General features: G+C 38.2%; 1 protein-coding gene across 7 annotated transcripts in view; it reads left to right on the top strand.

Annotated features, from left to right (window-relative positions):
* LOC107798456 (protein virilizer homolog) overlaps positions 1-12,573 on the top strand; it is a 48,606-nt gene extending 36,033 nt beyond the window's left edge. For 5 of the 7 annotated variants that reach the window (XM_075255714.1, XM_075255713.1, XM_075255709.1 and 2 more), the window contains 4 exons: positions 9,194-9,330; positions 9,946-10,120; positions 10,197-11,594; positions 11,722-12,573. The gene's annotated coding sequence lies outside the window, so the exon portion shown is untranslated. Of the gene's footprint in view, positions 1-2,669; positions 2,805-9,193; positions 9,331-9,945; positions 10,121-10,196; positions 11,595-11,721 lie in introns of those variants that run through there. The other 2 variants (XM_075255712.1, XM_075255717.1) reach the window with 2 other exon arrangements.
* Positions 12,574-12,957: the final 384 nt, after the last annotated feature.

Raw genomic sequence — 12,957 nt, 5'->3', positions numbered from 1 at the left:
AAACAGTTGAATAAGTCTTTTGCAATAAAAGACTTGGGTCATGCTAAGCAGATTTTAGGCATGAGAATTACACGTTCGAGAAACGAAAGGAAGTTTTACTTGTCACAAGAGAAGTACATAAAACGTGTACTGGACCGCTTCAATGTGAAAAGTGCTAAGTTGGTTTGCACACCCCTTCCTGGTCATCTGAAGTTGAGCAAGAAGATGTGTCCAACAACAACTGAGGAAAAAGAGAGAATGGCCAAGATTCCTTATTCCTCTGCCGTTGGAAGTTTGATGTATGCAATGGTATGCACTCGGCCAGATATTTCTCATGCAGTCGGTGTTGTTAGTAGATTTCTCGAAAATCTAGGAAAAGAACATTGGGAAGCTGTAAAGTGGATACTCAGGTATCTAAGAGGAAGCTCACATGAATGCTTATGTTTTGAAGGATCAAATCCAATTTTGAAGGGCTATATAGATTCTGATATGGCAGGTGACCTTGATAACAGCAAATCCACTACTGGATATTTGTTTACTATTTCAAGGGGAGCTATATCATGGCTGTCGAAGTTGCAGAAGTGTGTCGCACTATCTACAACTGAAGCGGAGTATATTGCGGCTACTGAAGCTGGCAAAGAGATGATATGGCTCAACAGATTTCTTCAAGAACTTGGATTGTGACAGATGGAGTATGTTGTCTATTGCGACAGTCAGAGTACAATAGACCTGAGCAAAAACTCCATGCACCATGCTAGAACAAAACACATTGACGTCAGATATCATTGGATTCGTGAGCAAGTGGAGAACGAATCATTTCAAGTCAAAAAGATTCACACAAGTGAAAATCCTGCAGATATGTTGACCAAGGTGGTACCAAGAGACAAGTTCGAGCTATGCAAAGAACTTGTCGGCATGCACTCAAACTAGAAGATAGTGCTACCTCCTCTAGATGAATGAGACCGGAGGGGGAGATTGATATGGTGTCCATCTCATTCAAGTGATTTGGTAGCCAATTTTATTGACTTGGTTTAGTTTGGTAGTCAACCTTGTTGAATTAGTATAATTTGGTAGCTAATTTTATTGACATGATTTGGTTTGGTAGACAACATTGTTGAAATTATGAAAAGGGTGTGTAAATTGTCAAATATTGTAGGCTTTAGAGAGTGAGGTTTTGGCTATAAAAGAAGAGTCTTAACTCTCATTTCTACGTACCAACAAAGAGAGAAAAGAGAGAGAGCAAGGTATTCCATAAACTATAAGAAAATAGTTTGTGAAGAAAAATAGAGTGTGAGAGATATTGTAGTTAGATGGAAAAAGCAAAAGAGTGTTTATTTCTTTTGAGGGTCTAGTGGTCTTAGGAGTATTCGTACTCGTTACCACACAGTATAAAAATCCTCGCTATAGTGATATCAGCTGCTCTTCTTGGCCGTGGTTTTTTCCTTATTCAGAAGGGTTTTCACGTAAACTTTTGGTGTCATTATTGCTGCATTTATATTCTTGTTGATTTAACCATAACTTAGTGTTCTGTGTTTATCACTAATACCGTGAATACTATTTTTACGGGGTTTATTCACAACATAAACCTCTTTAACAGTATTCATCTCTTTCTATACCAAGTGAAAATTAAAAAAAAAAAACCTCCATTTAATAGGTATCCAATTGTATTATCCAAGTCGGAAATATTTGGATATTTTCCAAATAAAACAGGGAAGTGAGGAGACACGCGTCCTGAATTAAAAAGGGAAATCTAGACTTCATTTCTGGTGTTTTGTTATATGTTAATACATGGGAAATGTGTAACAGAAAAAGAAAACAGAATAGGCTTTTTAAGGCGCAATCCTTTGTCAGCTCAGGTCTCTCTGCTCCTGCTCTATATAACTTGTTTCCACAGTCCTAGACAATATCATACTCTTTTACAGCAATCACCAAGTACCCCCCCCCCTCCCCCGCTTGCGCCACCTGCACTTACTATCAAATGATATCAACCGTTGTGCATAACCAAACCCTCAAAAACTGATTTTCCTAGGTCGGCCATTTTCCACATGATTCTTGATGAGCGTCCTCCTCGAACAAATTTTTAGAGGATAATATTTTGGCCTTGGGGATCTTATTACCTTATAAAAAGTTTTTGGCCTTCCGATTGGTTTCCAATAATCACAACTTATTCTGTAGGAAACCTTGTTATGTCATTCGGAACTCAGCCCATGTAAAATATTACTGGTTTGTTATTGGTGTCCCCAACCTGTGTTAGTATTCGGAACTCAGCCCATGGAAATATAATTAGTACTCCCTCTGTTCCAATAAATCTATTTCCTTTTTGGTTCGTTCCAAAAAGAATGAAACCTTTTTAAATTTGGTAATAATTTAGCTTAAACTTACAACTCTACCCTTAATGAGAAGGTTTTATAACCACACAAATACTCTGGGTGTCATTTGGACTTGTTTAGGACCACAAATTTTAAAAGTCTTTATTTTTTTCTTAAATTTCGTACCCAGTCAAACAGGTTCACATAGATAAGAACGGAGGAAGTATTCTTTTTCCCAACTAGTTTTTTAAGATGATGTGGCTGGTCAAGTACTTTTCTTGCTTTCTTTTTTGAATGTAAGTTAACAAGTATATTTCTTGCTTTCTTTTGCTCATTCGTGAATCTTTGACATTACTTCCTTCTCCTGGATAAACATATCAGGTCCTTCCTGCTGGAAAGGAATTGCTTTCCTGCCTGCTAGTTTTGAGATTATTGTGGTCATCGGCCAAGGGAAAAGATGCTCTGCTTTCACTTTGTCTGCATGTTCAGTCCTTGATGAAGCCAATGTGTATAGGATTTTTCTACTTGTGCTTAGTCAAATTCTAATATAATTTAAGATATCGTCCCATATAAATTGGAAAATCTATGTTACAAACTTGTAATATTTTAGCTACTATTTGAGAGAACTAAATTGATGAAAAAAGTAGGATTTTGAATTTGTAAATTACTTAATAAAAAACAACTTGTGGAAAATTTATATTTAAAAAGTGTTGGAAATCATTGAATTCACTTGACAATATTTTTATAATGAAATCTCAATTTCTACATATATTTCACTAATGAATAATTGCTTATTACTAATACAATTATGTTTTGCTCACTAGAAAGTAAACAATTAATAATACTCCTTGAGATTATATCATTAACTAACTTACGACTAGTGACGATAAGACCGATGTCTTGCCTGAATTGTGCTAAGAGGTAGTAAAAACTAGAGAATATTTTTACTACAAAATCAATGATATTGCTTATAACAGTTTCTCCGTGAGAATTAAAATTGAAGTAAGCAAAAATCAAGATTTGGAATGCTAGATTGCTGAAAATTACCCTCTATCTATTGATTCACACTAGTTAGTATGTATCGATTTTGCTTCGTGAGAATTACAAAATCAATACAAGTAACTTGAGAAATAAATAGATAGATGTGGCTAATTAAAATCTAACACCCCAGCACAATATAAAAGTGGAGCTAGAGAAGCTCAGGCCAAGTATGTAATAAGTTTGAGAAAACTATTGTAAATATATATATCAAGCTTCATCAACTATCCCAACAAAAAGACACTACTCCATTATCGAGTATTTGAAAAAGAAAGGACTTCTATAATATGGCCTATATTGCCAATACTACAATGAAATCTAAAAATTATAAGAATTAATGAGAGAAGAACAAGAAAAAATAAGTGACCAAAACTTTAGAAAATAAAGTGGCTCTTTTGTTCCTTTTTCCTCTATGCTTCATACGCAGAGAGTAGCCTTCTATTTATAGAAGTACATTTCTTCTTGAAGTGTTGTGATCTCAAGTGAGGAAGATGTATCTTGAGGAGAATATGTCTCTGTTGCGGAAGCCAAATGTATAGAGTGTGAATAAGTCACAACTACTATACCAAAAATTATGACAGCCACCAAATAATAAATAAGACAATAAAGCAATAATAAAGGGAACACCAGAATTTACGAGGTTCGGCTAATTTTGCCTACTCCTCGGACACAACCAATATTTTATTCTACTCCAAAAATACAAGTGAAATAATACTAAAGAGAGAAGATACAAATGCCTTAAACAGATGAGAAGGCAAATGAGAGGTGTGTTTCAATCCTAAACATTAGGCCTTCTTTTATAGGGGAAAAATCCCCCCAAACTTAACTCCCAACCAATGTGGGACTTTGGCATTTTGCCAAACTTCAACAAATCTCCACCTTGGCAAAATTCCACATTTTCAATTCTCTCTCAATAACAAATTTTGGTTGTGTCTTCATCTTCAATCTTCAGTGTTCAACAATGTTGATCAAATCCAAACAATGTTGAAACTTGACCGCAGTCACCACCTTTGTCAGCATATCAGCAGGATTCTCTGTAGTATGAATTTTCTTCACCGTGACTCCACCTTCTTCTATGATTTCTCGTACGAAATGATACCGAACATCAATGTGCTTCGTCCTTGCATGATAAACTTGGTTCTTCGCTAATTGAATAGCACTTTGACTATCACAAAAAATTGTGATACCTTTTTGTTCAACACCAAGCTCCTTTAGCAATCCTTGAAGCCAAATTGCCTCTTTCACAGCATCTGTAATAGCCATGTACTCTGCCTCTGTTGTAGACAAAGCAATTGTTGACTGCAAAGTAGACTTCCAACTAACTGGTGCCTTTGCAAAAGTAAACACATAACCAGTAGTTGATCTTCGTTTGTCCATATCACCCGCAAAATCTGAGTCACAATATCCAACTACAAACTGATTGTCTTCCTGCTCAAAAACTAACCCGACATCTACAGTATTATGAATATACCGTAGAATCTACTTCACAGCTTGCCAATGCTCCTTCCCTGGATTGTGCATATATCTGCTAATAACTCCAACAGCTTGTGAAATGTCAGGCCTTGTGCAAACCATTGCATACATCAAGCTACCAACAGCATTTGCGTATGGTACCTTTGACATATACTCTCGTTCAGCTTCATCCATTGGCGACATAGTAGTACTTAGCTTAAAATGGGAAGCAAGTGGAGTACTAACTGGCTTAGTCTTGTCATCTATGCCAAAACGTTGAAGTACTCTCTTCAAATATTCCTTTTGAGATAAACAGAGTTTCTTTGAACGTCTATCTCTAATTATCTCCATGCCAAGAATTTTCTTTGCCTCACCCAAATCCTTCATCTCGAACTCCTTCTTCAGTTGAATCTTCAACTTATCAATTTCTTCCGAATTCTTGGAAGCTATCAACATATCATCAACATATAGGAGAAGATATACAAAGGAACCATCTTTAAGCTTGTGCAAATACACACAATGATCGTATTTGCTTCTCTTGTACCCTTGCCGCAACATAAACTCGTCAAATCGCTTGTACCATTGTCTAGAAGATTGTTTCAATCCGTACAACGATTTTTCAAGTTTGCACACCATATTTTCTTTTCCAGCAACTTTGAATCCTTCTGGCTGAGTCATGTAGATTTCCTCCTCCAAGTTTCCATGTAAAAACGCAGTTTTCACATCCATCTGAACTAGTTCCAAATCCAATTGTGCTACCAAAGCCAACATAATTCTAATGGAGGAATGTTTTACAACTGGAGAAAACACTTCATTGTAATCAATTCCCTCCTTTTGAGCATATCCTTTGGCCACCAATCTTGCTTTGTAGCGAACATCTACTTGGTTAGGAAATCCTTCCTTCTTTGCAAATACCCATTTGCACCCAATTGCTTTCTTTCCCTTCGGGAGATTGGCCAATCTCCATGTATGATTCTGATGAAGGGACTGTATCTCATCATTCATGGCAATCCTCCACTTATCTTCTTCTGAACTTTGAACAGCGTCTTTATAAGTAGTAGGAACATCATCAGCTACAATTGAGGTTGCACAAGCAACCGTCTCTATGAGACGAACAAGTTTCGTTATTGTTCTTTTTGGCCTGCTGGTTGCTATTGATTCAAGTTGTTGTTGAGATTCCTGAGTTGGAATCTCCTCTACTGGCTCTCCTTCCAGAGGGTAATCTTCATTTGTTTCCTCCTCTGCTTCTTGTGTAGGAAAAATAAATTTTCCCTCAAACTCCACCTGCTTAGAAGCACCTTCATTTTGTTTGGTATCTTCTGTTACCTTATTTACCATAGCAAATTCATCAAAGGTAACATCTCTGCTGAATATTACTTTCTTTGTCATAGGGCACCATAAGCGATATCCTTTGACTCCAGAAGTAATTCCCATAAAAATAGCCTTCTTTGCCCTTGGATCCAATTTTGACTCCGTCACATGATAATATGCAGTTGAGCCAAACACGTGCAAAGAGTTATAATCTACAGCAGGTTTTCCGTACCATTTTTCAAATGGTGTTTTGCCATCAATAGCAGCAGATGGTAGACGATTAATGAGGTGGCATGCATATGTAATTGCCTCAGCCCAAAATTCTTTGCCCAAGCCAGCATTGGACAACATACACCGTACCTTCTCCAGCAAGGTCCGGTTCATACGTTCTGCCACTCCATTCTGTTGTGGTGTATGTCTAACAGTGAAGTGTCGGACGATGCCATCATTTTCACAGACCTTATTGAAATGATCATTTTTGTATTCACCTCCATTGTCTGTGCGAATACACTTGATCCTCCTGCCTGTTTGATTCTCCACCATCGTCTTCCATTTGAGAAAAATTCCCAGCACTTCATCTTTGTTTTTCATTGTATACACCCACACTCTTCGAGAAAAATCATCAACAAAGGTTACAAAATAGTGCTTCCCACCCAATGAAGGTGTTTTGGAAGGACCCCAAACATCAGAGTGTACATAATCCAAAATGCCTTTAGTATTATGGATCGTTGTACCAAATTTAACCCTTGTCTGTTTCCCTTTGACACAATGCTCACAAAACTCCAAGTTGCAAGCCTTTACTCCTTTTAACAATCCTTGATCTGATAGAGTTTTCAAGGATTTTCCTCCAGCATGTCCCAAGCGCATGTGCCATAGCTTGGTTGCTTCTGCCTCTTTGTCGTCACTGGATGTCACTGTCGCTGTCCCAATAACTGTATTGCCACGATAGCGATACATATTATTATTCTTCCGATTAGCCTTCATTACCACTAGTGCACCGGAGCATACTCTCATCACTCCATTTTCTGCAATGATTTTGAACCCTTTTGATTCTAGGGCTCCCACAGAGATGAGATTCTTCTTCAAATCCGGTACATATCGAACATCTATCAATGTTCTGATCATTCCATCATGGTTCCTTAATCGTATTGAACCAATGCCATATGAGGTAAGAGGGCTGTTATCCGCTGTGTGGACGACTCCATATTCTCCTTCTTGAAATTCCACGAACCAGTCCCTGTTGGGACACATATGATAGCTACAAGCCGAGTCCATCAACCATATGTCTGAAGATGTTGATGACTCTGTTGTAACTAATGAGAAGTCTGAATCATCACAATCAGCTACATTTGAATCCATAATGGCCTTTCCATTGTTATGTTTGGCCTTATTCTTCAACTTCGGACAGTCTTTCTTCCAGTGCCCTTTTTCTCGACAAAAGGCACATTCATCTTTGCTGGGTCTGGATCTTGACTTGGATCTTCCCTTCTTTGTCCTCGTTTGATTTTGAGGACGACCCCTCACAAATAGTGCTTCTCCTTCTCCGCCCTTCTGTTTTTCTCGCTTTCTTTGTTCATAGCTGTACAAAGCCGAACAAACTTCTCTGAGAGAAACTTCGTCATTTCCATGGAGTAGAGTAGTTTCAAGGTGCTCGTACTCATCAGGAAGTGACGCCAACAACATCAAGGCCAAGTCACCATCATCATAAGTTGTATCCATATTTTGCAAATCTGTAACCAACTTATTGAAACTGGTGATATGTTCATTCATCGTGGTACCAGGAACATAGGTGAAGTGAAACAGTCTCTTCTTCATGTACAATTTATTTTGACTGTTTTTCTTCAAAAATTTATCCTCCAGTGCTTTCCATAATTTACTTGCAGAAGTTTCCTTTGTGTATGGATATTTCTGCTCTCTAGCAAGGTAGGATCGAATGGTACCGCAAGCAACACGGTTGATAATTCTCCAATTTTCTTCTCCAATAACATCTGGTTTCTTTTCTTCAATGGCCAGATCTAGCCCTTGTTGAAAAAGGACATCTAGAACCTCGCCTTGCCACATCCCAAAATGTCCGGACCCGTCAAATATTTCGACCGCAAATTTCGCATTTGACACAATTCTTGTCATAAGCGAAGATGCCAATGATGACGTATTGTTGACACTTGATGTAGATTCTTCTTGTTTATTGTCTCCCATCTTTGACACAAATATTATTTAATAGCTGACGACACAAATCAAGATTATTTCCTTTCTGGTGTGGAAGATCAGACTAAGCTGCAACCACAGAGCATACTCAGACAGAACCTTGACTCAGTTACCAAGATAAATCTTTTCTGATGTGAAAGATCAGACTATGCTGCAACCACAGAGCATACTTAGACAGTACCTTGGCTCTGATACCAATTGTTGCGGAAGCCAAATGTATAGAGTGTGAATAAGTCACAACTACTATACCAAAAATTATGACAGCCACCAAATAATAAATAAGACAATAAAGCAATAATAAAGGGAACACCAGAATTTACGAGGTTCGGCTAATTTTGCCTACTCCTCGGACACAACCAATATTTTATTCTACTCCAAAAATTCAAGTGAAATAATACTAAAGAGAGAAGATACAAATGCCTTAAACAGATGAGAAGGCAAATGAGAGGTGTGTTTCAATCCTAAACATTAGGCCTTCTTTTATAGGGGAAAAATCCCCCCCAAACCTAACTCCCAACCAATGTGGGACTTTGGCATTTTGCCAAACTTCAACAGTCTCGAGGAATATGTGTCTTGAGGAAGATGCATCTTGAGGAAGATGTATCTCGAGGAAGATATGTCATGAAGAAGATGCGTCGTGATCTTCTTGCATTGTGGAGTGAATATGTTACGACCTTCTTGTTACTTTCATTTTCTTGCTTAAATAATAGCATTCTTATCTCCTGCAAAACATTGTTAGAAAATATAGAGAATTGAAATATTATATAAATACTTTATTTAAAATAGTATATTTTTAAGTATATAATATATGAATATTTCAGTCCTCTAACATTGAGGATCAGGAGTTTGAGAAACAATTTGAAAATGATCTAAACCGTGATTTCAATCTTGACTGGAAGGAGCATCCTCCATTGCTATGTTGCTGGGAAACTCTGTTAAGGACAACTGCTTCAAAGGATATTCCACCAGCTTATACCGTTCAGAGCATCGGGACATTATCCTCGGGTGCCTTGTCCTTCTGAATTGACGGGGAAAGGTCCGTTTGTTCATGTACTATTTTTACATTTTGTACGCTGGGGACTGCGGGTGCTTGGTTAAGTGTGAAGATTCCACCTGTTTCTCCGGTGCATGGCCACTGTTCAAATCCTTCTAGATGCATGTTTATCATTGTAAACCTTAAATCACATGGAAAGACCTGCAATATTTTAAAGTCCATATAGACTCGGCAAAAAATGGGAGATAACTGAAGAAAAAAGATCCTTATATATATAGGCGATACGAATTAGTTGGGGTTAAGCTTTAGTCATGTTAGCATATTTAATTTATGTCCAATTTTTGCTATGGGTCTTTTGTCTTGTTAGAAATTTATACGCCATTGAGAACTCCTAGTGCTAAAGAATGTTTTTTCTTTTTGTTATAGTTTTCTTTATTTTATTTTATATAACATAGAATTGAGATGAGCTTAAATATAGATACTGAACAATGAGGATCCATATAGCTGACCGTAACTTGATTTGTTATCCTATGCGGGCAAATGTTGTTAGTCAAAATCGGCAACATGACCTGTTAAGCTTTGCATGAGATGTCACTGTTGACCAATTTTCCTGTAATTTGGTTTGCATTTTGTTCTTAAATATTGTTAATTCTTTAGTGTGAACTTGGAGAGGGTTGCTGCAATCAAGTACCTCTTTGGATTTGAAAATGGCAATGTTGCCATGGATGGGCTTGTTGAGGGGACCATTGAATCTATAGAGGAGCTTGTTAATTTGTTGAAGGCAAGTGACAGTTCCTTCTTGCCTGGATCGGACAAGACTTCTTTGGACCAGGTATACTTTTCCTTTCCTGTTGATGGTTTGTTCTAATTGTTACCTCCTTGTATGTGATTGGATTTTTATTGGACAGATCAAGGAGGCAGCAAGATCATTAATGCTTCTGCTTCACAAACCTACCAGCACAGTTGAGGCAGATGATATAACGAGCAGTATTATTTTCCCTTCACCAGCTGGTACTCCATGTTCCTCAAAGATACACACCATTGTAGATGGTGGTACTGAAAGGATCGAGGATTATGACTTAATTGAATTTGGAGTCAAGTTTTTGTGGGAGTGCCCTGAAAATTTGCGTGATAGGTTGACGCAGACAGGTCTTACTGGTAAAAGGAAGATCTCCTCAATGGAAGGGCCAAATAGTAGGCGCTCCAGGGGAGATGGTATCTCTGCTGAGAACGCCATACAGGGTGCATTCCCACGGGGATCTATACCTACCATTGTCCCTTCAAGTCCTACTCGTAGGGACACTTTCCGCCAGCGCAAGCCAAACACGAGCAGGCCTCCTCCTATGCACGTGGATGACTATGTTGCAAGGGAAAGAAGTGCGGATGGATCTAATAATCCTAATGTAATAGCAGTCCCGCGAATAGGATCTACTAGTGGGAGACCACCGTCTATTCATGTGGATGACTTCACGGCTCGGCAAAGGGAACGCCAAAATCCTCCAGGGATGGTGGTTTCTGATTCGGCTGCTGCACAAGAGAAAGCAGCACTACCTGAAAACAAAACAGAGGCAGAGAAGTCAAGTAAATCTCGTCATTTGAAGCCTGATCCTGATGATGATCATTATCCAGGGAATAGATATCGTATTTGATGCAGAGGAATCAGAACCTGATGATAAACTGCCTTTTCCCCAGCCAGATGATAATCTACATCAACCCTCATCTGTAGTTGTTGAACAAAACTCTCCCCGGTCAATTGTTGAAGAGACAGAAAGCGAAGTGAATGAAACTAGTCAGTTTTCTCAGCTGGGCACACCGGTGGCTTCAAATGCTGATGAAAATACCCAAAGTGAATTCTCTTCGAGGATGTCAGTTTCTCGTCCTGAGCTGCCATTGGCTCAACAACCTAGTGTTTCTTCGGATAGAAAATTCAGTGATCAGTACAAGGACATGAAGAATTTCCCACCTAAAACCTCCATGTGTTCGCTTCACCTGCAGCAGCAGTTAGTTCTAGTGTAGGTGATTCTGCGTTTACAAAGGCTTCTCCATCATCTGTACATGCAGCTGTTGATTCTCGAATGCCACCTAACTTCTACTCTAGAGCCACTGTACAGAAAAGTGGAGTAACTCCTCAAACCATTGGTTCTCAAGGATATTTTGACCAGAAATTGCAGCCACCATTACCACCAACTCCACCTCCTGTGACCATGTCACCCATGTTGTCTCAAAGTGCAGATCGTATAAGCCAATCTTCTCCATTTGTTAGCTCTATGATAGATGTCCAGCCACATTTACCACCAGGCTTCCATGTGAGGAAAATATGCAATATTTGTATTTCTTATTTTTACTATTAATTATTATTGTTATTGCTGCTACTTCTGTTATTATTATTATTATTATTGGTTGACTAAAATATGATGTTTTTCTCCGTAACAGGTTCAAGCTGAGTACTTATCAACTGGGGCTTCGGCCTCTATGATATCCAGTCCTTTGCGAGATTCAAAGTTTGGACGGACATCCCTTTCTTCACCTGGAGGAGCTGTTAGGCCTCTTCCACCACTTCTTCCGACTCCTCCGCCATATGCAATTAGCCTTTCTAATTTGTCCTCATTAAAAAATCCAACTTCCCAGTCTCAATTTTATAATCAAAGTGTTGGAACTAATGAGCTTCAGCAGACCTCTCTTGCACATTCAAGTGATGTACGACCAGGTAACCTTTCAGCATCTGGTCCTATCGTGACATCTTATCCTCCACCTCCATTAGCACCACCCTTGCTATCCAATAGGCCTGGATCAGCTGTCAGTCTTTATGGAAGTAGCTCGGTTCCATATCACGCTGAAAAGCTCCCTAGTATCTCACAGCATCTTCCGGCCATTCACTCTATACCATCTATTACCCAGCTGCAGCCACTCCAGCCCCCTCAACTTCCTCGTCCTCCACAACAGCATCTTAGGCCACTTGTTCCAGCTTCACCCCAGTCAGAGCAAAGTGGTCCTTTGCTACAAAGCCCCTGCACATGCAAATGCAAATGCAGCCACCACACAGGTGTTGATGCAGGATTGAATAGAGGTGTTCATAACACGCAGCGGAAGATAAAAACAATTCTAGGCAGATATTTTCGTGTTTAAAACTTATTTACATATCAAAGATCGGATTTTAGACATACCTTGTGAAGAGAGTCTCGTTTTTAAATTTCTTCGATAGTGCGAAGACTCTATGTGTATCCACACCGAGACTGTTCCTTGCTATCAACTCCTTGATCAATGAAACCCCGTGAACAAATTGAATGAAAATATTGTGTTGAAATTTTTCTCAAAAAATCTCAACTCAAAGGCAGAAGAACAAGAAACAATTTTCTTGTACTAGTATTTTCTATCTTGGTTTTATATTGTACTATTACTTTCTCAAAGTAATTTTCTTCTCAAGAATAACTCTCTTGGTTTCTTTACAATATGTATAAGATCTATGTCTCACTAATTCTTAATTAAGACACACATATATATATATATATACATAATTTTCATTGGAAAATACAAATCACATGTCTTATGGTAAATATTTTAAAAAACATGTAAGTTATTTATGAAATTCAATTCTAAATTGAATTCTACAACTTAGTCAACATTTTAAAATAAAAACATATAACTCATTTATGGAATTCAATTCTAAAT

The sequence above is a fragment of the Nicotiana tabacum genome, chromosome 6 (assembly GCF_000715075.1).
Source record: "Nicotiana tabacum cultivar K326 chromosome 6, ASM71507v2, whole genome shotgun sequence".
NCBI classification, from domain to species: Eukaryota; Viridiplantae; Streptophyta; class Magnoliopsida; order Solanales; family Solanaceae; genus Nicotiana; species Nicotiana tabacum.
Note: the sequence above shows the minus strand (reverse complement) of the source record. Positions and strands in the feature narration are given on the sequence as shown.